This window comes from Anas acuta, chromosome 2 (assembly GCF_963932015.1).
Source record: "Anas acuta chromosome 2, bAnaAcu1.1, whole genome shotgun sequence".
Lineage (NCBI taxonomy): Eukaryota > Metazoa > Chordata > Aves > Anseriformes > Anatidae > Anas > Anas acuta.
The window spans coordinates 119,238,201-119,262,433 of NC_088980.1; the positions used below are offsets into that span (position 1 = coordinate 119,238,201).

The window sequence follows — 24,233 nt, forward strand, 5'->3', positions numbered from 1 at the left end:
TTATGCCACTTCAGGCAGCCTTGCAGCTTTGGGGTGAGGATGACTTGAGGGTAGCTTGACAGGCGTTAATATGAAGAAAAGTGTGCTCACTTTAACTCCTCTGTATTTTCATTTATGGCATGCTTTGTCTAGTTTCTATTCCTGGTGGCTGTTTAGTTATGGGGCACAAACATGGACAAGCCTAGGCACAGAGCAGTTGTTGGCTTTGCTTTTTTTTTTAATGTGCATTGGTATCAGCACGATGTGGTGAGTTGGCAGGACAGCAAGTCCTGTGATAAGGGCAAATGTCTGGGCAGCAGGCATCCCTCTGTGCCCCATCTGGAAACCTTCTGGATATCTCCCGCTCTGAATGCGATGCACTAGCTCAGGTACATTATTACCTAGGGTGAGAAAACATCTGTGTGATTTATTTTCCTTTTCTTTTTTTTTTGGTTGTCACTGTTGAAAGATGTGGCCCTGATTTGAAGGGGGAGGAGGGCAACCCAAAGCTTCACAATGCCAGTGTTGTGGTGGCACCTCTTCTGCTGTGGAGGTCACCAAATAAAGCCAGGTTTAGGCACGTACATTTATAATGACATAACTCCCTAGGGGTGGTTTTGTGTACCTGTCTACTACCAGATTGGAAAACAGTAGTAGTCTTACTAAGCCCTCTGCCTCTTGTTTGTTCAGGGAGTAGAAGTACAGTAATGAGAATTGGAGCTGCATTGTGTCGAAAGTGAGTTCTTCCTTGGAGATTTGATTATTTTTACTTGTGTGTGTGTGGATTTAACCGAAGAACATGTGTTCACACAGTTGTGCTATTTAAATTAATGCGGGGTGACTCAGTGTGTATTCACTGCTGTCATCCCACGACGACTACGGCGGAACACTTCATTGTCTGAAGACAATGCTAATAATGGTAGCATTAAAACGGCGTTATAATTTCACCCGACGATACTCTGTTCCCGGAACAGTGACGTGACCAAGAGATCTGCCATCGTCAGGAGCAGGAACAGGAGCTGACCTGCAGCACCCTTCGCTTTGGCTGCCTCCCTCTGCTCTCGCAGCCGACCCAGCTTTCGGCACGGGGTGAGCCCATTTGCAAAGCCAGTGCTCGGCTGCACCAAGAGCTGTGATACACAGCCCTGTCCTGGGGTGATCCTACCCAAAGCTGCTCTCGTTGCGGCTTGCAATTGATACATTGCAGGTGCCCTACTGTTTCTGTAACTTCTAAAACAGCGACTCAGAAGTGAAGAGTTTTTGCATTAGGGCTGCTTTATCTTTCCTGTGAGATTTGGTGAGGGATCATCTACTCTGGCTACTAGCAGAGAGCAGCTATGCTGCCTTTGTAACCAGGGTGTAGCTTGTAAGTGCACATCAGTTGTCAGTACAAAATGAATAAATGTTGCATATATGTTATTAATCCTTAGCATCAGCTCTTGTTGTGCAAACATAAATAATAACTTCCTTATCAAGAGGCTTGGTGATACCACTTGGAACCTGAAAACAAAGATGCGGTGATGTGAGCCGCATACAATTATTCTTTCCCAGGAAATACTGCAGTAGAACAGTTCCACCCTAAAAATACGCCTTTCTGGTGGATTCCCAGTATACTGTTGTAATAATCATGTTGCGTAGTTCCACAATAGACAAGTTGATGAGAAAATACACTGAAGAAGAGACTGTTGGTAGCACAGAGATGCTGCATGAAAACCTCAGCAACCTTAAGCAGTGTTTGAAATAGCATGGCTTACGTACAGTCTGGACAGCATCCACAGCATAAAGCTATTTGGAGGCTTGTTAATGAGCACGTTAATGTTATCATCGCAAACTTTGCTTCATATACGTCAGGAATTAACAGGGAAGATAACTCCGAGACCAGACTCTGGGGTCTGGCACTGAACGTCTCTGAGATATGCAGCCACTGAGTAAAACCTGCTGCTTTAAGGACAGCCTGCGGTGTTCAGCAGGAGCAACAAGTAACCAGGGTTGCAGTTTGATTTCAGCAGCTTCATTATTAAGCTCTGCTCATCTCTTAAGATGGATGTTTTTAAAATGGTAGTTTGCTTTTGGTTGGGATGCTGAAAGAAAAGAGCTGAGTTAAGGAAAATGGGATGGGGGAAGAGTTGCATGTTTCGCAGTCTTGAGATTCCAGGCATCCGTGCTGTGAAAAATGGAATTTATTTAATTAGCCAGTTTCTGCGTGGGTTTGCTTTTTTGCTTTTGTTTGTTTGTTCTCTGTCAGTTTTTAATAATGCTATTATTTCTTTCCACTAAATAGAAAAAATAAGTTTGGTGATCTCTGTTGCTCAAAGTCTGCTAGGAATATTGCCTCGGAGTTGTATTGCTACAAATATTTGTATGTTCCTTACTGCACTGTGGGCAGAAACACTGGGGGAAAGCCAAACTGCCTAGCTAAAGATTGTTGGCATATCTGCATTTTGCCTTCCAACAGAATCATTGCATGCTTCTGCCTAAATATGATCCCTCATAAGCTGCAAGGAGCAAATTGCATCATTGCCATCTGATCAGTTAATGCAGTAGATGTGATACGTACTGCAGAACTTCGCACAGGATGCTCAGTGAGTTCCCTCCCTGGCACTTGTTTGGTGGCATCAGAAAATCTCTCTTGATTAGACAGTTTTTGAATAGCAGGATTTTATACCCAACACATAGGATATGCTGGGACAAAACTATATATCCTCCCATGTCCCCGCATAGCTGTATCACCAGTACACTATATTTGGGGTTCTTGTAGTACATTGAATATTACAGCATGCCAGCAGAGGCTAGCACAGAATGGCACAGCACATTAGCTCTTCTTTCAGCCTCCACTGAAAGTTTAACATCAGTATCAGCAGCCTCCTGTCCTTCTCAGCCCTTTCCTGAACTCGTTCCTAAATGCTGAATGCAAAGAAGTCCTGTCTATGAAATGTCTACCTATGGTGATGAATTTTAACATGTACAGAGTGATATTTATTACCATTTCTCCCCCTTTTGGGTCACTTAGTGTTGGGGATAGGGTGAGGCAAAGAGTCACTGATTTTGTTATCACTGAAAACGGGTAGCAAGATGAGATGAGAGCAACTGTGTAGGTTGGAAAGTGCTTCCAGAAGGTACCTGCTGCCAAACCAGGTCCTGCTGGATCAGATTGCTCAGGGCTATATCTAGGACAGTTTTGAGGATCTCCAAAGATCCCACAGACTTTGTGTGTTCCTGTTCCAGGGTTTGACCTCCCTTGAATGAAGAGATTTTTTTTTTTCTTGTATAGAGTTGCAATTTCCCATGCACCTTGGGAAAGGGTCTGGTCCCATCCCGTTAGGTACGTGCAGACCACAATTAGGTCCCTCTTCAGCCCTCTCTTACCAGGGCAGAACAAACAGTGCTCTCAGCCTCCCATGGCATGTGCTCCAACCCTGTAACTCATCCCGGTGGGTTGGTATCGCGCTGGCGCCGGGCAGCCGGCATCATTCCAAGCAGCATGCCCAAGGGACAGGCTCTCCTTTTTCTCTGAAGCGCCCGAGATGTGTTCCAGAGACTGGCTCCCTTTTTCATCTCAACTGGTCTTAATCTTTTCCCTTTTTCTACCTTTTTTGGACAGCATCTCCAAAAAAGCAAGCAGTATGAGAAGACCTGGAAACCTGTCAGACTGCTGTACACAGTATGCTGTGGCACCACGTGCTATTATTTCTGAGCTCAGTTTTGTTTTTTTTCTCTAAGTGTCCGTTCTTAAAACTGTCCTCATTCAGCAAGCCTTGACCCTGGTTTCTTTTCTTGAAGAACTTAACACATGCTGGCTTGTATGAAATTAAAAACGCTGCATCAGCCAAAGCAAACATCCAACAGAAAGACAGGTGGATGCTACTACAGGTCCAGGGTTTGGGTGTAAATCTTACGCCCTTAATGACTGAAGTGGAAAAATGGCACTTTAACGGTGTCTGCTGCTTCCAGATTTTGTTCCGATTAGATTGCCCCTGGTAATTCAAGAGCTTTTATGCAGATATTGTATGCTCTTGCAGCAAATCCAAACACAGTTTAGCAGGGCAAAGCACAGTTGGAGACTGGCTCCGTGCCCAGAGTCTGCTTTTAACCTCTGCAAAGGCCCTTCTCTTTCTCAGCAGTGCTGAGCGTGGTGTGGGTGGGGGAATAGCCAAAACTTTCAAACCAGGGGAGAGAAAAATAAAAATAAAAATAAAAACAAAATCAAGATAGACTTTTTTCAGATCTTAATGAATCACCTGCGATGAGTATGGATCTGAAGGAAGGTATCAATCCCTAAAGGTTCCTAAGGAACCCTGAGGATCAGGCATATGGTGAACATCCAGGGTAATGACCCGAGAGCTAGGGCACCTGATGAATTCAAATTGGATTTTGTAAGATATCCATCGTCTTCCAGCTGGAAATTCATATGCAATTATTCTGTGCATATAATTCTAAAAGTATTACTGTTTTCAGTGGACATCATGTGAAGCAGTAGGTTGTATTTTTTTTTTTTTGGTGTGCTGACCATTATATCTTGTTGTCTAACGTATGTATGAATTCTATACAAAGAATTTCAGACCGTGGACAATTAAATTTTCTTCTAATAGGTATTCTTGAGAACTCCTCTGGAATAATCCCAAGACTCGTCAAGGCACTATTGACCATAGGTTAAAACAAAGAGTATGTCAAGGAATTGACAACCTGACTTGATGCTGTTATTTCTCGCTGACTGCAGATACTGGATGTGTCTCTCCCTCTCTAAAACACAGTAATACCAACACAGTATTGATCCGTTCCTGTGGCTCAGAGCATGAGCTTGGTGCTCCTTTTGGCACTTGGCATCACGTGCACTCCTTTACAAGGCACATGAATAAAGCATCAGAAAGGTGGCACTTGTGACCTAGTTAGGAGTTATGTGCATGATCTCTTTTCCCTGGTTGAACTGAGGGGACAACTGAAGTAGAGCAGGGGATATTTTTACATCTGATAAAACCTTGTCTTAATTTTTGGTTTGGTTGCCTTTAATGAAGAGGAAGTGTGCTCTTTTGATTTTGGGCTGAACATAAAACAGCTAGACATCAGAAAAAAATGCACAGTGAAGTTTAATTAGGTAACTGCATTAAAATCAAAGTATCAAAGTCTTTTTTTTTTTCTTTTCAGAGAGGAAGCAAGAATCCCCTTTTGGTACTAGAGTTCAAATGTAGCTGAGTCCTATTTTCATCTCCACCTCTTCACCAAGAGGTGTTAGTAACAGATGTGTATGATCTGCTGCCAAGGATGATGGACCAGGGATTAGGAGGAATGTGTTCGTTACATCGTGCACGGTGCCTGTCTTTGTGTAGCAAAGGGACATGGGGTCTCATTTTTCTAGCGGTAGCCTTTAACTTTGTACTTAGTTTGAACTGCTACGTTTGATTTTTTTCAGAGACACCAAGCTCCTTCTGCTCTGCAGTCACACTTCAACCTGTGGATGTTAAGTACGTCTTGAAAGGACACACAAAGTCTCTGAATTTAGGCTTAATTAAGTGTTTCTGTGAAAAACACAAGTCCACCTTTTCAGTACCTGAGTTAACATTTTGCAAAAATTTTGCAAAAATTATGCAAAAATATATACATTTATAGAAATATATACATTTATAGAAATGTTTTATATCTATTATATGTGGTAACTGTTGGGGAAGGGAATGTACTTCAGATGTGCTCCAACCACCCTGTTTGAGCTATATTTATTCATTTCAAAAATTGGTTTTCTTTTGTAGTAGATTAAGCAAAACTGAGTACTGTTAGTTGTGCTAGAACATCTGTTCGGTGTTAACTCAGAATGAAAAACTACCTGCAGTTGTTTGCTAATCATAATTTTTGTAAGACATTTTTCTAACAATGCAAGTAGAGGAATGTAGAATTTGATCGTGGAAAACACCAGCACACCTGTGAGTATTGCGAGTATTTCACATAAACCATCAAGTACTTTAGGGCATCTTTGCTGGCATTAACCAAAGCCGGACAAATTTTCCCTTGAGTCATGCAGGCAAAGGTCACTGATGACTTGAAGTTCATTCTGCTAAAAATCCTAAAAATTTCCATTTAACATCTGTGGTTCTGTGAGTGTCCTGTGTGGATTTTCTTTTTTGTTGTTTTCTTGGTTGTTTTCTTGGTCTGTTTGGTTTTCCCAATTACGATATTTTTGCACAAAAAAGAAAAAAATTAGTGAGAAAAATATTTTGACACAGAAAGATGGTTGTGAGGTGTTTAACACACAATTTCCAGTTTTTGTTTTCATTCATGGAAGACTCATATTGTAAGCTGTTACCTGTCACCTAACTTGTGCCAGCACTGTCCAACCACCTGCTGTAGTAAAAGCAAGGGGGGTGCTCCTCTGTGGAGCATGGGCAGCAGCTTTGGGTTCCTTCTCTGTTCATTTTCACTTTGGTCAACATGGGTACGTGGTGTTCCCCTCTCTCTGTGTCTGCACGTGTTACTTACTAGTGTCCCGATTCAGATTTTCTGCCATCCAGGTTGTTCAAATAAAGTTGCACGTGCAGTTTTCACTTTTCCTGTTGTGGCAGTTCTGTGGTTTTGCTGTTCAGGGTCAAGACACTAAACGTGGAAGAAGGCAAAGAGTAGAACAACCATGGAAAGCACATTTTGATGTAAATATTATAGTTTTGCATAAAGAAGGGAGGCTACAAACAGTGACATGATGTTTCCCAAGAAAATACTCAAATTTTTTTTTATAATAACTTTCTTCTGTTTTTTCTTCATTTTTCTTTAACAAGAGGAAACTCCCCTTTTTTTTCATTGTCTTCTTTAAGATAGGTTTTGGTAGTTCTCAGGTTGTGAATATCTAAGGAAAAGCCAGGTTCTGGCTCAGCAACTAATCATTCTGGTTTCCAGCAAGTAAAAATGGGAATTCATTGAATCGTGTCCATGATGCCTTGTATGCTTACTGCAGGCATGGGGCTCACCATGCTCTTTAGTTAAGAGCTGCTGAAGAAGACACATCCTTGGCAGGGTCTGTGAGAACTGGTTATGAACTGTCCCTCTGCTCATAGTATCCAGGGCCAGATGACTTTTCATTCTTCAGATATATCTCAAGTAAGGAATCCAGATATTAGGCTCTCTTCTTCTTTAAAAATCCTCTCTGGGATCTTGCTTCTGTGGCAGGCAAGTTGGCCATTCCTTTCAGATTTTGAAACAATCTGTGCCCCTTGGTGTTTTTGCACATAGCTTAGTGTTTCCATTGTAAAGATGCTAAACTAACAAGAAGATGACTAAAGGGACCACTTAGTCCCTTCACAAAGTGAAATTTTCTGGCTCCACTACTTGAAAGTGTGCTTTCAAATGTGCTTTGACCTCAGGAGGATCAGGTACCTTTAGGGGATAATGCTGACCCACAGAAAGAAGTAGGGAAGCTAGCCAGAAAGAGAAGGAAATCTTTATTTTCATTTTATTACCTCTGCATTTATTTAATAACTCTTCTAAATGTAGCATGTTACTAGAATGTCCCAGCCCTACAAGTGCAAGGAGAACTTCAGACCTTCCAGCATCTAGCTTGGGTGTGGATTTCTTGAAGTCATTCAGGCTCAAAAAGAAACATAATTCCTTCCTTAACAGTTCATATATCCTTTTGCTTAAAAAAAAAAAAAAAAAAAAAAAGTGTGCGAAGAAAATAGTAGAAACGTTCAGAATGTATTTAGCTACAAACATAATTTTAAGATCCCAGATCTCCTTATAGTGGTTGTTAATGTTTTTCACTTGACCTTGATTTTCCAGCAGATGAGAGAGACTGTTAAAATTAGGATAACAAGCAATTGCAGTATGCCAGCTGCCTGGCCATTATGGAGTGTTTTTATAGGCATTCAAAAATGATTTTTTGAGAGAAATTTGAATGAGGCTGTGGGATTTTTTTAGAAAACAAAGCAATAGATAAACACCAGTTCAGAGAAGAAGATGCTAGTTCAAATCTGTATGAATTGTTGATGAGAAATATATTGAAGAAATTATCATTTCTTAGTCTCATTCCAGTCCAGTTTTTTTTATCTTGTTGCCTCCTGTCTAGGTTTTATATATCTTCTGCCCTTATAAATGATGCTAAATCTTTCAGCTAAAGCTCAGGAGGTAAACTGGCTTGTGTACACTGTTTAGTTTCATGGATTTCTGTGATTTTTTTTTTAGAAGTCTGACATGACTTTCCTTGTGCTGTTTTAGATCTGATATATCTTAAAATCTTTTTTCTTTTTTTTTTCCCCTCACTCTTTAGAACAAGAGAATTGGAAAGATGAAGATACTTGCTTTAATGATTTGCCTTGAGGCCAGAGTTAAACTACATCCCATGCACCCATCTAGCAGGAGCTCATGATCAATCATTTCTTTGCACAGATATCAGCTACCATGTCTTTGGCACTACATCAGCATAATTATTACTGATTTTTAAGAGGAGTGCTGTCGGACCGCTTGCTGTTTCTAAAAGGAAGAATTTTGGAGACCAGTCTTTCCCGTTGAGGTGATATGAATATGCTATCACTGGTCCTGTTAGATTGATTAAAGGGAAAAAATCTAAGAAAGAGGAGAAATGAGCAATAAGTGGAGTGGTAACTTTGCAAAACTGGCAGTGCATACCATTGCATTTATGCTGAGGCGGGTGCCTGCTGCACCCTGTCTGCAGGGAGCAGATCTGGGCAACCCCAGAAAGAAGCACTGCTAGCATTTGTACATGCTAGCAAATGTTTTCACGTTGTATTGTGTGTCCAATGTAAAAACTGTATGGCAGCAAGCCTAGCTGTATTTTCATCTGAATCATACATCTGCAAAGGGAAATGGAATCCTGGACCTTCGGGTCCAGGATGAAATCCAAGCAAGGATTAAAAGCAACCAAAGAATCAGTGATGTTGGTTGTCAGCAGTAATAAGCTCTATTGCCTTCTTGGAGGCCAGTCGTTGGTACTGCTTTAGTCACAAGTATGTGAGTGCTTCTGAGCCAAGGCTGGCTGCATGTTGTGCTGCTAATTCCCCAGAAGGTGTGGAACATCTTAATGGCCTTCCTTCTGCCTCAGTGAGAAGAAAAGTGTTGGTTATTTGGTGGACTTTCTAGGTTGCTATGTGCTGTGGCTGGGCTACGCGGATAGGTAGGGGAACCAACAGTTTGTGAGAAGGATCAGAAGGGATGAGGTTTTCTAAATACAGTAGAATTATGTCTACCTGGGTAAATATAACTGAATAAAATTTACATTGTTACTTCTTAAAAAAAAAAAAAAAGTTAGGATAAACTGAGACTGAACTTTCTGTCCTGCCAAATATGCTGAACAATCCTCGTTCATGTTTTCTGCTGAGATTTAGGTTGTGTGCTGAGTTTTCTCAATGTTTTTACTGCAGCTACAAATTTTCAAATGTTTATAAACATATAAAATATTGTACCTGGTCCCTCTCAGTTGTGTTAAGGATGCTGGGTAGCTAAAGAAGTTTTTGTGAAGTGTGTCACTGCAGGGCACCGTGTTGGACTGATAGAGTGCTGGAGGAGACTTGTTACCAAAACAATACGTCCACTTCAAGCAGTGAATTTAATATATAGTTCTGCCTTGGACTGTTCATTCCTGCACCTACAAAATCCACTGCCACCTGCCAGAGGATGTGCTCTCCTGCCTGCTCCCACACCTGGCTGGTGGAGGCACCCAGGCCCCCCTAGATGGTTGCGCATGGTCGATCTTCATGGTTGGTCCCATTTGTGGGTGGCCCATGTAGATTGGGGAGCACTGCGCTGTCGTGATGATTGAAGAACTTGCATAATATTTAGGTTTCTATTTGGAAATGTGCTTTCTGCCTGGGAATGGTACAAAGAGCCCTTGTGGCAATGCGGTACAATAGTTTACATGGTTGAATGTTTATAATGCAGATAATGTGTGTGTATAAGCCATTAGAAACATGCTTTGTATAAACTACTTAATTGAATTTTGTGCCTTTTATCTGTATTTCGTGAGCTGAATGACTCCATATTATTCCATCTATTAACAGTTTTGTCACTGTACATCCTTTTTGTGGCTGCTAAATGGAGCCGTTGGTGTTTCGTTCCATATCATGAACGTTGAAACCAGTAATGTGCTTAAAAGCTCCACAGAACGTTAATCTGTGTGGGTTTTGTTTGTGTATCTTTCTCTTTCATTGCTATCCTGGGTCCAGATCCAAGTTCAGTGAAGCCCATGTGGCGTGTCCCTTCCTAGTAATTTCACAGTTTAATGCATATCCTCTCGAGAAACCCTTGAGACGTGGAGGAGGATGTTTACTGCAGAACCAGAGAATTATGACAATCCACTGTATGAGAGCTTCTCCAGTATTAATACTTGCACTTTTATTATCATGACCTCTTTTCTAGCACTTAGGAGGTTCAGTAGGCCACATGTCTTTGAAACAGTATACGCTGCTGTTCACTAAATCAGAGCATACTCAGCTGTATAGCTCACACTGACAGTCGCATCATAAATGTGTTGATCCCTGTTGCTATTCGAAATAATGGTCTAAAATAAGCGTTACATTTTTTGCGGAAATGATAGAAAATGTTCTAGTCATGCCAGTATTTTGAAGGGCTTTATTTTTGTGTATAGCTACTATCTCTGATAGTTTTCAAGTCCATTTCAAATACTAGTATTAGAGTAAGCCTTATAGATTTCTATCAATAAAAAAGTGTATATATTGATATAAGGATACTCTTTGGTGCTTGCCCTTACAGCATGTCTGTGTTTTTGCACATTCAGGACTAGCAAATTTCTGTGAACCCAACTGAACTCAAACCAACACACTTCTGCTTGGGAGGAAGGCTGTATTCTTCTGCAGAACTGTTCTTCTGTCAAAATTAATACACAGATTTATTTTTTCTCTTGACTTTTGTGTATGGAAATGCTTAATTACAGGAATATAATCTCAAAATGTTAAATTATTTGGTTTTACATCAGCCCAATATATCATGGAGATATTTACAAATGTTTAGCAGGTGACACAAAATACAAAGGTTATGTGTTGTTTTTTTTTGCATGCATTGTAATAACTGATCTAAATTCAAAATACTACTTAATAATGGTGGAGAGAAAAAGAAGATAATCAATATGAAGTGAAACTCTTTGAACTTGACTGTAAATATTGGAGGTCACTAAAAACAAATTTGTGGAGTCTGTATTTCCATGTCAAAATGAACTACCAGCTTCTGCAAAGTAAATTTAAGTATTGATAGTTTTCCTCAGACCACTATCACCACAGTAGCTGACACTGATTCCAAGCCCTGCTAAAGCTATTTCATAGAAATTGCTTTGTTGTTTGTTTGTTACCATTATTTCTTCCCCTTTTCATCGGGAAATGGTTGGGTTTTTTTGTTTGTTTGTTTTTTAAAAAAAAGTGTTTATTAATCTATAACAAGAACTTAAAATGTGCAATTTTATGTTGCTCTTCATCTGTGAATGCTAAATTCTGTTTTGAAATTTGCCCCTGTTCGCATTTGTGCATTTATTCACAGTATGGCTACATCTCAGTCTTGCACCTGAGATGCTGTGGCATATGTGACCTTATGATCTGAGGCTTCCCAAATGTCTCTTTAATTAGTTATAATTACACAACTTTGAGCTTTTCCAGTGTGCAGCCGTGTTGATCTCCATCACGTATTTCATCTTTCATGTGAATAGTTTTAGTTGCTCTTGTGGCATGTTGCTTTCCTTCCCTTCTAGTGACACGGACCAGCCATTGGTGCTTCATTTCCACATCTTCCAGTTGATCTGTATGCAGCTGCCATATTTCTTCTTGTTTGTTTATTTATTTGTTTTTTAAACTGCTTTTTTCATAGTTGTTTTCTTTTTTCTTATTTTCCAGAGCCCCCTGGAGCATTACAGCCTACCATTCAGAGCCTGGACAAGAGCTTGGCCTTGCACTTTTACAGGTACCCTTTTGAATTAAAATACATATTGTTATCCGGGGGTTAACAGAAGGAGGGCAGCTCCAGAGGCACTTTCCTCTGTCCTCCTCTGCTGTCCTGGGAGGTGTGTTCTGGTAATAAATCTCTCATTCTTGACCTTTACTAATTGATTGAGTTGGTGGAGTCATTAGTACTGTTGAAGAAAGATCATGGTTTGCTTTTGTTAGCCTCAATCACAGAGCGAAGGACATTTCAACATGGCAGAATCCTCTCTCAAAATAATCAAGTAGCTCCCAGTGTTTTTTCCTTCTTTATTCCCAACCTGTACTTTGGTTACAGTTTTCCAGTTGAGTAGACCCTGTTTCATAACAGAGACTTTCAGCATAAGCAATCACTTGTAACCTTAGTGCTCCAGAGCTTTCTGCAATTTATCTGGTAACTACATACATGCTCAAAACCAGAAGAAAGCTTAAACATCCCTAAGTCTGTCCACAACACGCTAAGCCTGATTTTGAGGTTGGGTATTAAATTTGAGGATGAGTATTAAATCTTAAAATCTTTAACTTAATCTTAAAAACTGCTAAACAAAAGGGGGAAAATCCAATATCGGAAAAAATGGAAAGTGTATTGTATATTGAGTAGCTCTGTGCTCAGTTAGTACAAGGAAACCAGCTAAAACCCAGGGAGACAGCAGTTATATGAGCGTGGCACTTGGTACCCATGATCATGCAATTCTCTAAAGGCTAGTAGAGCACTTTCAGCATTTCTTTGTGGCGAAGAAAAAATCAGTAATCAATTTCTGATGCATCAAATTAGCAACACGCTTCACTAATACTTAGTTTTAACTCCACTCAGTAGAAGGCATTTTGTGTTCATCTGTTTCCAATCACCATATTTGGCTCCAGAATAGAAATTTGCATCGTGTGGGGTCTTAAATTAACAATTATCACTGCTGTTTTTATTTTAGATTAAAATGCTAAGTCTGAGAATACGCATGGCTAATATAAGGGTAAAATTCAGTTCCCAGAATGTTGAAATCATCCCAAAAACGATTTCTGTCAGCTGAGAAAATTCAGAATGTGAAATTCCAGATCTGTTGTGGTCTGAAATTAAAGACTGCAAAGCTGTTGTAGCTGCTGCAAGGACAGATGCGAGGAACATTCAAAGCTTTGTAATTGTTCAGTTTCATTTTGTTTGTAGTTAGAAGCTAACCTGTACTAATTCATCATCACATTTCATGTTCTTACCTTCATGATGCCATGCTGTATGGAATTTGTTTCCACCGTCTTACAGAATGGACTCAATGTTTGGTGTTCATACAGATGCTCTTGGAGATCTGTAATGGTGTGGGAGATATAGCACGCATTCTGAAGTGTGAAAGATGGAATCCATGATTTATGATAATGACAGCATTCGGTCCTGAATGCAGTGACACAGCCAGCCCTCCTAGTTTTTTTTTGCTTTTAGAGGTTGTATGGAGACCAGTGCAGGTCAGAATCACAGAATGACTAAGACGGGAAGGGACCTCTGGAGGCCATCTGGTCCAGCCCCATGTTCAAGCAGGGCCACCCAGAGCAAGGTGCCCAGATTAGTGATGCTGGTGCTAGTGAGTGAGGGGCTGGTCAGCTCCTCTGCTGGCTCCCTGGAAGTGACAGGGATGGTGGTCTGGCTGGGAATGGTTACCTTTACGTGGCAAAGACAGGCAGGTGAAACAGCTGACACTGCATCTCCTCAGCTGAGGCTCAGAGCCTTGATTGCAGCATCCTGTAATTCTTTAGTCTTAGAGGGCTTGGCATTCTGATTTTGAAGTTTGGTTTCTCTAGATCCACCTACTCAAAAAAAAAAAAAAAGTTCAATGCTATTTACCTCTAAAGACATACCGATTTATCAGGGTAAAGCATTAGCTTTGAACTCAGGAGACTTGTATCCAATTTCTAGGCTGGAATCAAATTTCCTCTGTTACTTTGGGCAATCATATTCAGTCCTGTTCGGAGAATTTGTTTTGCTTACTGGAGAGAGGGGAACTATTAACATGGCTGTGTATCACAGCTACAAGAGAAGGATGGATATGTAGGCAATGGTGAAGTAATCTGGGGGGATATGAGTAGAGAAATAACTAATCTGGGTGATACGAGTAGAGAAATAACAAGTCAGTCTGTGTAAGCTGTGGTCCAAGGCACTTCTGTAGAGAGGGTCAACAGTGATCCTAGCTTCAGGACTTGCCAAGGGCAAGTCTGTTGCTTGTATTGGCTCTGCAGCAGCCGACAGCACGTGAAAAACAGCTGAAGCTACGCCAAAAGGAAGAACTGGCATTGCTAGGGAACCTACAGCAAACCTCTGCACTCTTTTATTGTCTGGCAGGTGTTTCTGGTTGATTGGATTTCCTCCGCTGTTTTTCCTCTTGCAAATACACAGGGCTCAAAGGCTGGTCTCCTTCTGTCACCTCCTTCTGCTAACCTTCCTGCTGCCAGTTCCTCCTTGCCAACCCATCAGGCTCAATTGACGACCTGTCCCAGGCATAGAGGTTGCAGGAGAGGGATGTGTCTCCTGCGTGCAGCCCCAGCATGGTCTGCACTTCTCCCCTGCACCCTTAGACGTCTCTGTTCCCCATGTGGAACATAGGAGTTGAGCCAGGGGTGATGAGGAAGAGCACTTGAAGTATCTTCCTTTTTTCCTTTAATCCCTTGCTATCCTTACAAACATTTTCTTCCCACCTCACTCTTTTGCTGCCCCCATCTCTATGCCCATCACCTATTCTCTGCTCTTCCCCTAGTAACTGCATTTCTCCTCTGACTTTTGTCTTACCGTTTCCTGCTTCTTGTGCCTTTCCCCACACTCACAATTCCCATTTTTTTGTGTGTTTGTTTTGTTATGTTTTTTAATTGGAGCTGGGATGCCTCAACCCTCCCTCTGCTGCCTCTCTCTCCACTTTATTAAATGCCCTGGTGCCCTGGTCATTATGACTCAACACACACTTTATTGTCTGTAAGGCAGTGTGATTTTTATGGTGTCTCAGAAGATGTGTCCAGGAAGAATTTCTGTCATAACTGTAACTTCATGAGGGTCCTCCGATATGCTGAAAACCATTTAGTAAGAAGACCCTGGGCATTTCTGACTTAATAAATGCAGCTTTTTAAGTGCACCATTTTAATGAAGACTCATTACATTACATGTCAATAATAGGAAATACACTCAATGTATTCTAGCAGCTACAGTAAATGCATCTGGTATAGTCTAAGGAGTTACACACACAAATGTGCAATCATGCCATGCGTGTGCAATACAATAGTTATGTAGGGTTATACAGCTATATCATATTGATTGCAACATCTTCAAATAACACTGAAGACCTAAATTGCATTTTGTTCCGGAGCCAAAATTGGTATGTTTAACCATGTGTGTAAACAAATCTTAAATATGCAGATGTAGAGCTATGCACTCCTTTGATTTTCTTTCTTGTCTTCCAGTGCCATGTATGTTTAGAATTGAGGCTGGAGGAAAAAGGAATGAACTATCCTGTGGTATGGGAAAATGTCCTCTTATCTAGAGAAAAACATAGCTGTACCAGTCAAAAATAAAAGATATCATTCACTGAGTCACTCTGAAGGTTGCAGTGCCCTGGAACACTGCTGTAAATTGGGTGCTTAATAAAACAACAACACATGCTAAAAAAAAAAAAAAAAAAAAAAAAGAGAGAGATTTGTTTTTACTTAGTCAAAACTTTTAGAGTTCGTTTATTTAAGAAAAAATAAATGGGCAATATTTCATGTATTTAAAGTCTGAATGCTTATAAATGGTTAGCCCAGGACAATCATGGCGTAGAAATTATCTTTAAATAGCCATGCTGACCTTACTGCAGCAATATGTCATGTTATAGGAAGGATGTTTAGTACAAAGACTTGACAAACAACACCCCACAGCTAATCAGCAAAGTGACTGAAAGTCCTCAGTTGTCAGAACTGGGCCACTCTGTTGTACTCCTCTGGGTGAACATTGTCATTTTTCTAATGGTATTTTTTTCAGCATGCCCAATTCTTAACCGTGCCTAGTGCATTACGTAGAATCACAGAATGGCTCTGCTTGGACAGGAGCTTAACAATATCTAACTCCAGCTCCCCAACTACTTTATTAAAGGTCATCTCCTAGATTTGTAATAGAAGATATTCATTTTCTATATTTTAAAGGGTGAAATGGTTGTATTTGTGTATGGAGTTTCCAAAAAAGAATTTTCTGTGTAGTAAGGTAACAACAAGCTGTTAAACTTAGAAAGAAAATAGATAACTATGCATAATCTGTATGACTTTCTGGTTTCTTACTTGTAAAAAATTTTAAGTATTATAAGAAATTCTCCATACACCTGTGCACTGTTACTTTCAAATATGTTTTCATAAACAGTAAGAAACTTCAGAAAGAAACTATTCAATTTGTTTTGAAAGTTTTAAAGTATTTTTAAAAGTTCTTACTAATTAAATTTCTGACTACTAAAGGAAATAAAATTTCAAGTCTGACATATTTTTTCCATTTATAAAAGCTCTTTGTGGTATCCTTTTTCACAGCATAAATTGTTAGGACTGTTTCCCTTCTGGGCTGTATTTGTTTACTCTGGATCTTCATGTACTGTAACATTTCTGGAGTTTTGCAGGGTTAGTAACTGCAAGAGAATGCTTAACTGCAGCTATTTTCATTGTGGCTTTATTGTTTTTAAATAAAACATGTTTATAGTTACAATATTATGTTCCTTCAGTATATTTCTCATTGTGAACTGTTTGGAAAACTTTCTCAGTAAAGTCTAAACATGGCAACTAGAGGTTTCAGGGTTTGAGGCCTTTTATGACAAAGTCTGGTAAACTTTTTTTTTTTTCCCACAAAAATGACTTGGCAGTAGAAGCTGCTGGCCATTTCTGCCCATGAGATCACTGGTTACTGTACGCTTCTGAGAAGTGGGAGACTGGATCAATTCCCCAGTCCCCAAACTGGGGCAAGTCCAGCTTCCAGTCCTCTTCCACCTGCTGAGGAAGAACCCACTTGGCAGATTACTGGGCACTCTTGGGTGGCTCTTTCTATTTCAGATGGAGTTGTCCTACTTCCTACAAATTATTAAATTGTGCTAGAGTAGGGTCACTAACCCGGTCACCTCACCAAATACCCTGTACTTTGTCATTCTTTCTGTAACTTAAAGCTTGCAAATATTATTTTTTTTTTTAGTGGAAAAATTTGAACAGAAGTGCTGGAGAAGTGCTGTCTCTACGTGCATTTTATACTAGTTTATTCATTTGCTGTGGAGGTTGGCTTCCAGTCTGCACTCCAAATGAAGCAGAAGAAGAGCATTTTTTGTGTCATCCTGCTTATCCCCAGCTGCATTTTTGGGGCCTGCAGCATGCTCAGAAGTTACCTGCTGGGTAAAGTAGTATGAACGGTCAAGGAGGGGACAAGGAAATCCCTGGTTCCTCTACAGCTTGGGAATTATCCATCAGGCTTTTAGTTAGCTCTGTGCATGCCCATTAATGTAAATAATAGGGCTGCACCCACGCTGAGTGGCTGGTGGGAGCAGGGCATGCCCACGGGCCTGTGTCCTGATCACCCCCCTCTGGGCCTACATGTGCTTATTGATTCCAGCCTTCTCACAGCCCCTTTCTGTGGAAGTTCAGTGTGGGAGATGGGGACAGTGTCCAGGTTTTGTCCCCATTTGGTATTAGGATATTGGTGGGGTCGGAAGAGCTCAGAAGTGAATTCTCATTTTTGGCTTAAGCGAAAAATTCCTGTCAGAGGAGCAGGTGCCTCGAGTCTAAGCATCAGCTAGCCAAGATTTTATGAATACCGCTGCCACTTAAATGTTGAAAAATGAGACTACAAGTTGGAAATATTGCTAGCAAAATACATATTCCATCCTGAGTTAATGATAATCATTTTTTTGGTGAGGCACTCTTCAGAAGATACCGAGCTGTTTCCCGACTACCTGATTACTGCTTCCACAGGTGACTGATGAACAGAGCCTGCCAGCCCTGCTAGCGTGGCACTGTATCCATGTGATAATGCTGGAACAAGGGTGCTTTTTTTGCTGCATTTTCACATTTTTGCAGATAGAAGATGCTGATTTTCCTTCTTCAGTTGCCTGTGATTTATACTGAATTTGCACTTGCACCTGATTTATGCTGAACCTATTATGTACGGAAACCTCAGAAGTTTGGGTAGCTTAAAATACTGCTCACTCTTAAAATGGACTCGTTAGGAATTACCACAGATCTGAGATGTGAATTAATATGAAGTGTTCCGTTTAAAACATTTTTCTTCAGCTTCTTAATTAAAAATGCTTTGTTGTTCGGCCTCCCTCTGTTTTCTCCCAGTGTGCAGCGATGACACACAAAGCTGGCCAATTAATTATTTGTGTTACACATCTGAAATGTTACTGCTAGAAAAATAAATGGTTTTCCGGGATACCAAATCCAAGCGTGGCTGTGAAGGTCAGCTGCCCAGGGGCAAGGAGACCTGAGGTGCTGGGTGTTTCTACTGACTGAGGAGAAGAAAGGAGAATAGTAGATAGTACTGCTGCTGGGAGTTACTGCACCTTGCAAAAATGGGATGTTGAAAGGGGGAAATTGTGTGAAGAGGTGAGGAAGAAGGAGAGAAAATAAGAGTTCACTCTGCTTCTCTCAGAGAAGAAGGACCAAACCACTGGGACCTGTCTTGGCATCTGATGAACTCTGAAACGCTACGAGGCACTGGAGCCAAGCGTCCTTTAACAAAGGTGGTTGTGTTCGTTTCTAAAAGTACAGAGATGATCCTGGGCAAATTGTATGGGGGCCAGGAGACCAAAACAGAGGGCTGTGAGGTTGTTGTAGGGAGGAGGCATAAGTTTAAATGCAGTAGTTCTGGAGAGGTGCAGAATTAAGAGGATAAAAGTGCTTTGGACTTGGGGTCATTGAGACTGGCAGGTGAACAAGTGGTAGGGGTGTCACCTAAAGCTTTGCAAGGTGTTTTACAGAAATATTGGGATAAAATATGCACTAAAGTAGAAGTATCCACAAAAAGCCAGAGCTATAAATGTAATAAGTTACATCACGTTCCTTATACTTTTTAGGCCCTCTCCTGAAGTATTTTTAAATTAGGGGCTGAAATTATTTGAGAGTGTGGTATGTTGTTAAGCAGCACAGGGGTCCAGAGAAAACAGAATTGATTTCCTTTCCTGCTTTTACAAACACAGCATGTAGTATCTCTCTAAATAATAAGACAAGTTGCATTTTTTGTACAATCTAGTTTGGAAGAAAGGGAAATTTCATTCCTGAATTTTCTTGTATATTCGTGCAGCTGTCCGTACCTGTTTAAAGAAGTTAGAGTTTTCATGTTTGGGCAGAATTTACCCAGAAGTAAGTATCACTGTGAGTGGATTGTAGCTACTGGGTTTAAAAAGAAAAAAAAAAAAAAAAGTAACAGAACTAAATTTCAGAACTAAAAAGCAGCAAAATATTTTCTGATGACTTCTATCTCAAAGAGGCATCTCTATCCAGCTCCCAGTGAGCACTGAGCATACTTCACAGAGGCAGAAAGCAAGTAAAGCCACCAAGGTGCTTTTCCAGGCATTTACATCTCTATGGATTTCCCCATAACAAAGTTAGCATTTCTCGGCATGTCGGCATCCTGTTTTAAACCTCATAGTTTTAACTACATGCTATAATAGAAAGTGTGTCAAGCGATTGTAATATTGTCTATGGAGAGTTTTATGTTACAGGAATTTTTTCTCGTACAAGCTTACAACCTGGTAACACTTCACAGTGATGTTTAGCATGCAGCATTAATGGGTGTCATTGAACGTAATGCAAGAGCGAAGCTGAATTAGTGTAAATATCAAGCTGTTGTACTGTTCACCTGTGCAAAGTAGTAGAAAATTGATGATTGTTGCAGTTGTCAAAAGTTTTTTTTGATTGTATGTAATGTATCATCTGTGCAAAGTGGTAGCCTTTGCCAAAGTTGTTACCTTTCCAATTGGTGGAGACTTCCACCAATTTCTGGAACTATGAGGAACAGCTGAGGGAACTGGGGTTGTTTAGTCTGGAGAAGAGGAAGCTCAGGGGAGACCTTATTGCTCTCTACAAATGCCTGAAAGGAGGGTGTGGGGAGCTGGGGGTCAGCCTCTTCTCACAGGTAACTAGTGATAGGACTACAGGGAATGGCCTCAGGTTGCTCCAGGGGAGGTTTAGGTTGGAAATGAGGAGACATTTCTTCTCAGAAAGAGCAGTCGGGCATTGGAACGGGTTGCCCAGAGAGATGGTGGTGTCACCCTCCCTGGGGGTATTCAAAGAAAGGTTGGACATGGTGCTTGGGGACATGGCTTAGTGGGTGACATTGGTGGCAGGGTGATGGTTGGACCAGATGATCTTGGAGGTCTTTTCCAACCTTAATGATTCTATGATTCCCACTTCTATATAACTGTGCCACTCCCACTTTTAGGCCAGTGTATACCATATTTGTGACCTTTCCAAGGCTTTATCTCCTTGAACAGATACTGCTCTTCGCTTGTTCTCTGTTTCATGTTCCCAAAGGGGGGCACATTGATTAGTATTTTGGGTCATGGTAGATCTCAAAGATGTTTTAATCTCCTCATGCTTTATCTTGACAGCTAATGTTAACTGAGGCCAAGTCTACACCCATGCACTTGTTTATCTAAAATTGGTTTTAAAAATGTAATAACTGCTGCCATTCTGGATGTGGATTATTTTATTTCACTGTAAGCCTAGTTTATTTAGACTTACCTCCTATTTTTAAACTTAGTAACATAAACTAAATATGTGAAGTCTATAGCAACAATCGTCCACAGAATAATTTAAATTCATTTTAGGCATACATATTAGTATATCTTAGTGCATAAACTGTAGCAAGTTATTCTCAGTGAAGTCCTACAGGCTTTATAGGGACTATTAACAAAGCAGCATCTCCGTAATGGGACCTTCAGCTCTAAAGTGCATCTAGTCATTAACAGAGCCTGTTATTTTTCATCTGTGTACTATGTTCCTTTGCAAATTTTGTTTTGTGATTTCTTTGAGCCCTACTGAGATCACTTGTTGATTACTTACACTTGAATTTGTGATGTTTTTTGTGCATCTTGAGGCTGCGGTAGTTATATTTTACCATCTGGAAAACAAAATTGACACGGGCCTTTAAATATCAAGGAAAGCAGAGGAAAGGCTGTCAACCTTTGTTATATTTATTCACTGTGCTTCATCCTACCTCCTATACAATCCCTTCATCCACTGTCCCAGAGGGATGAATTAAGAGCATCAGCTTCAGCACGGCATTGTTGGATGAAGCTGTGTCCTCACTGAAGTCAAGAGCAAAAATTCCATTGATGTCATTTAGGCCATACTTTCACTGTTGTTTTTTTGGTACTGTGCTGCAACTTGAATATTGCTAAAATATGTGGTGGTTTTCAGAGTAGACTTTTAGGCAAAGGCTGGTTGAAATCTGGCCAAGGTATAGGAGCTACAAGGCAAAACGGAAGCAGGGAGGGAAGTGCGGTGTTTGCTGTCAGGTAGCATCATTCGATTTCTGTTTAGAATGCAGTTTTAGGTATGAGAGAAAATAAACTTGATTATTATACATTAGTAAATTAATAGGTCTAGAAGTAAATACTTGTCAGTGTGACCACTTCATAAATTTCTTGTACATTTAAAAAATGTTTATTTAAAATACATAGAGCTGTAAATCCAAAGTTTTTATATAGTTTTTCTCCTTCTACTGTGTTGACTTTAAATCAAGGGAGGGATATTTTATAGAGAACTTGTTTGTAGTTACTGTTAGTCATGTAGCTATTGCTTCTCTTGACTGTATTGTTTTCCCCTAAATCATGCAGATAGTGAGCCTGTTACTTAAATGTGAATACCTGACAAACATATTGCAGACCTAAGAGTGATTAGAGCATGATGCCTAGAATGAGTAAGTGCTTTGGATCTCTGCCTCTGCCACAAAGGAATCCTGAATCAAAGTGCCTGGCTGAAAATGTAGCTTTAAAAAAAACAAAAACCCTCAACCCCTTTGTATGTTTTGTATTCTGCTGAGCAGTTCTGCAAGAGTAGCTGATGTTAGAAGAGCTCAGTTAGTATGAACTTCAAGCTTTTATCTGTGCATGCGTAGTGTTAAAGTGAGCCATGTTTGAAAGGGTGCATAAGTTTTCATATTTTTTTTCAAATGATCTCTTAAATATAGTGATTCTTATACAGAAGAGCAATAATGGAAATCTGGAGCAAATCCTGAAAAACACAACCCAGTCTGCAGGAAAAATTGCACTGACAAAATAGACATCTGGATGTAAACAATATAGAATAAAAGGAACATTACTTAGGTCCCTAAGTATATCTCATGCGTTTTCTGGAAGTGAAAATTTGCCATTGAATTTCTGTAGTGCAAAGCTGGTACTGTTTCTCTGTCCACAACAGGCAATTCAGATGGCTAAGCGAGGAGTTTCTCTGGAGTTTAAGCCAACAGAAAGCCATTTTCACCCCTGTTGCTGCAATGATGGTTTTCACAACTGGAAACTTAAGTGGCACAATTTAGTCTTCCTAGGACTACACTGTACTGCTGCTGCTCAGCATTTTTCATTAGTGGTGAAATTTATAAGTAACAAGGCTCTTGTAGTGTCGCTGCTGTGTTTCAGGTGCCAGCAGACAGCAGAGGGGCTGATAGGCATTGCACTAGCATGGCCGATTAGCAGCAGAATTAGGCTGCAGCCATCACAGCACAGGCAGGAGGGGTTGTTTCATTCACACTTGTATCCATCCCACCCCTCTTTCATCCCACTTGCTTTTCTAATGGTGTCTGGTTAATAATTTCTAGCGGATACTGAATAAACTTTACTGTGATATTTCAATGCAGTAGCTCAGGAAAACTTAAACAACGCACTTTAATACAACACACTTTAATCCTTCTTTTGTAGCTGTACCTACCTTATTTTTTACCAGTGGCCCCACAAGTACAAAACCTCTGTGGATGGCCACGTAACCACCTGGCTGTTACTGGCTCTGGTGAGCATCTCTGCCCTGGCTCCCCCAGAGCCCTTTGCTTTCCTTTGTAGGGTGCCTGAAGCTCATTGTCAGTCATGACAAATTTCCAGTGACTTTGGGGCACTTGGCCCCATAAGTGCTTACGAAAAAGCACTCTTGTTCCCTCGGGTGAACATGCATGCACAGTGGGATTTTTTTCTTCTTCTTCTATTTTCCTTTTAAGTGTGGTGTTGGTGGATGCTTAGCCTTCTGAGCAATGCTGACTGGCATCATCCAGGGCTGTCCTGAGTGAGGAAGCTATTAAACCACTTTGACCTTCGATGGCAATGTCCTAGGAAGAAATGCAGAGCTGTCTCTCTTACTCTTACTCAAGTGGTATTAACTCAGATGGGTAACGTTGTTGTTATAGTACATGGAATTGGGGGTCTGGGTCTTTTTTTTTTTTTTTTTTTTTTTTTTTTCCTTCTGACGAGGCCTATGTTCTCTCATATATTAGATTTCTGCACATGAGCATCAAGTACACACACCGATCGGGTATTTTTACAAGCACTTAGCCGTCAAGCTCTGAGCTGGCGACGTGGAAAGATTTGATTTGTGTGTATGGAATGGAAATGTGTATGAGCAGATGCGTGCTGGAATTGCCTTCAGTGCATTTGGAGATTTGATGCTTAATTTCAAAATAGTACCAATAAATATGTTGATTCAAATGAGGAAAGAGAGCTTTTTCTTTTTCAGAAAGACTTAGTTAAAATTCAGGAAGTCAAACTGCTGAGGAGTTAGCACTAGGATTTATAAAACAACATTGAAAGGGAAGCTTAATTAACATTTCACTACCCTTTCAATTGCACCGAATGCATGTCTGGTTTATCACCCACCTAAATATGTTAGTTTGTATGTGAAGAATGCTTGTGACAGCGAGCCTTCGGGAGAAAGCTCAGCTTTTTTTTCTGTAATCTCATTATAGCATTTATATATTTGATTTCCTTGCCTTGACCTTGAGTGATTTAGAGGGAATATTCAATGTATATATCATGTATTTCTGGGAATAAGCACTTGAGGCTGCTTTCTTTTACTCCTAATGTATCTTCAGCTGGAATGAAAGGGTGCTTTTGTGGGATGTGGGGGTGGTTTCTTGTTGGTCCAAACAGGATACTGATGGCACACCCGAATTAAGTAAGTTGGATGCTGCTGGATGAGCACAGGGAGCATGGCACTATACATGAAAGCAGGTCATCACCAGGAAGGCTGCTGCTTCGAGCACCTCAGGATGAGTGGAGAGGCAGCAGTAGCTTTTCCTTCTCTCCCTGAAGAACACGATAGTAGCAGTAATGGGATATTAGAAAGGACAGCATAGATTAATGGGGCAGTAATAAAACAAATGAGGCCCGTTAG

General features: G+C 40.5%; 1 protein-coding gene across 6 annotated transcripts in view; it reads left to right on the forward strand.

Annotated features, from left to right (window-relative positions):
• Positions 1-24,233, forward strand: part of FAM110B (family with sequence similarity 110 member B) — a 108,503-nt gene that overhangs the window by 80,306 nt on the left and 3,964 nt on the right. For all 6 annotated transcript variants that reach the window (XM_068671915.1, XM_068671914.1, XM_068671918.1 and 3 more), the window contains one exon: positions 11,808-11,874. The gene's annotated coding sequence lies outside the window, so the exon portion shown is untranslated. The remainder of the gene's footprint in view (positions 1-11,807; positions 11,875-24,233) is intronic.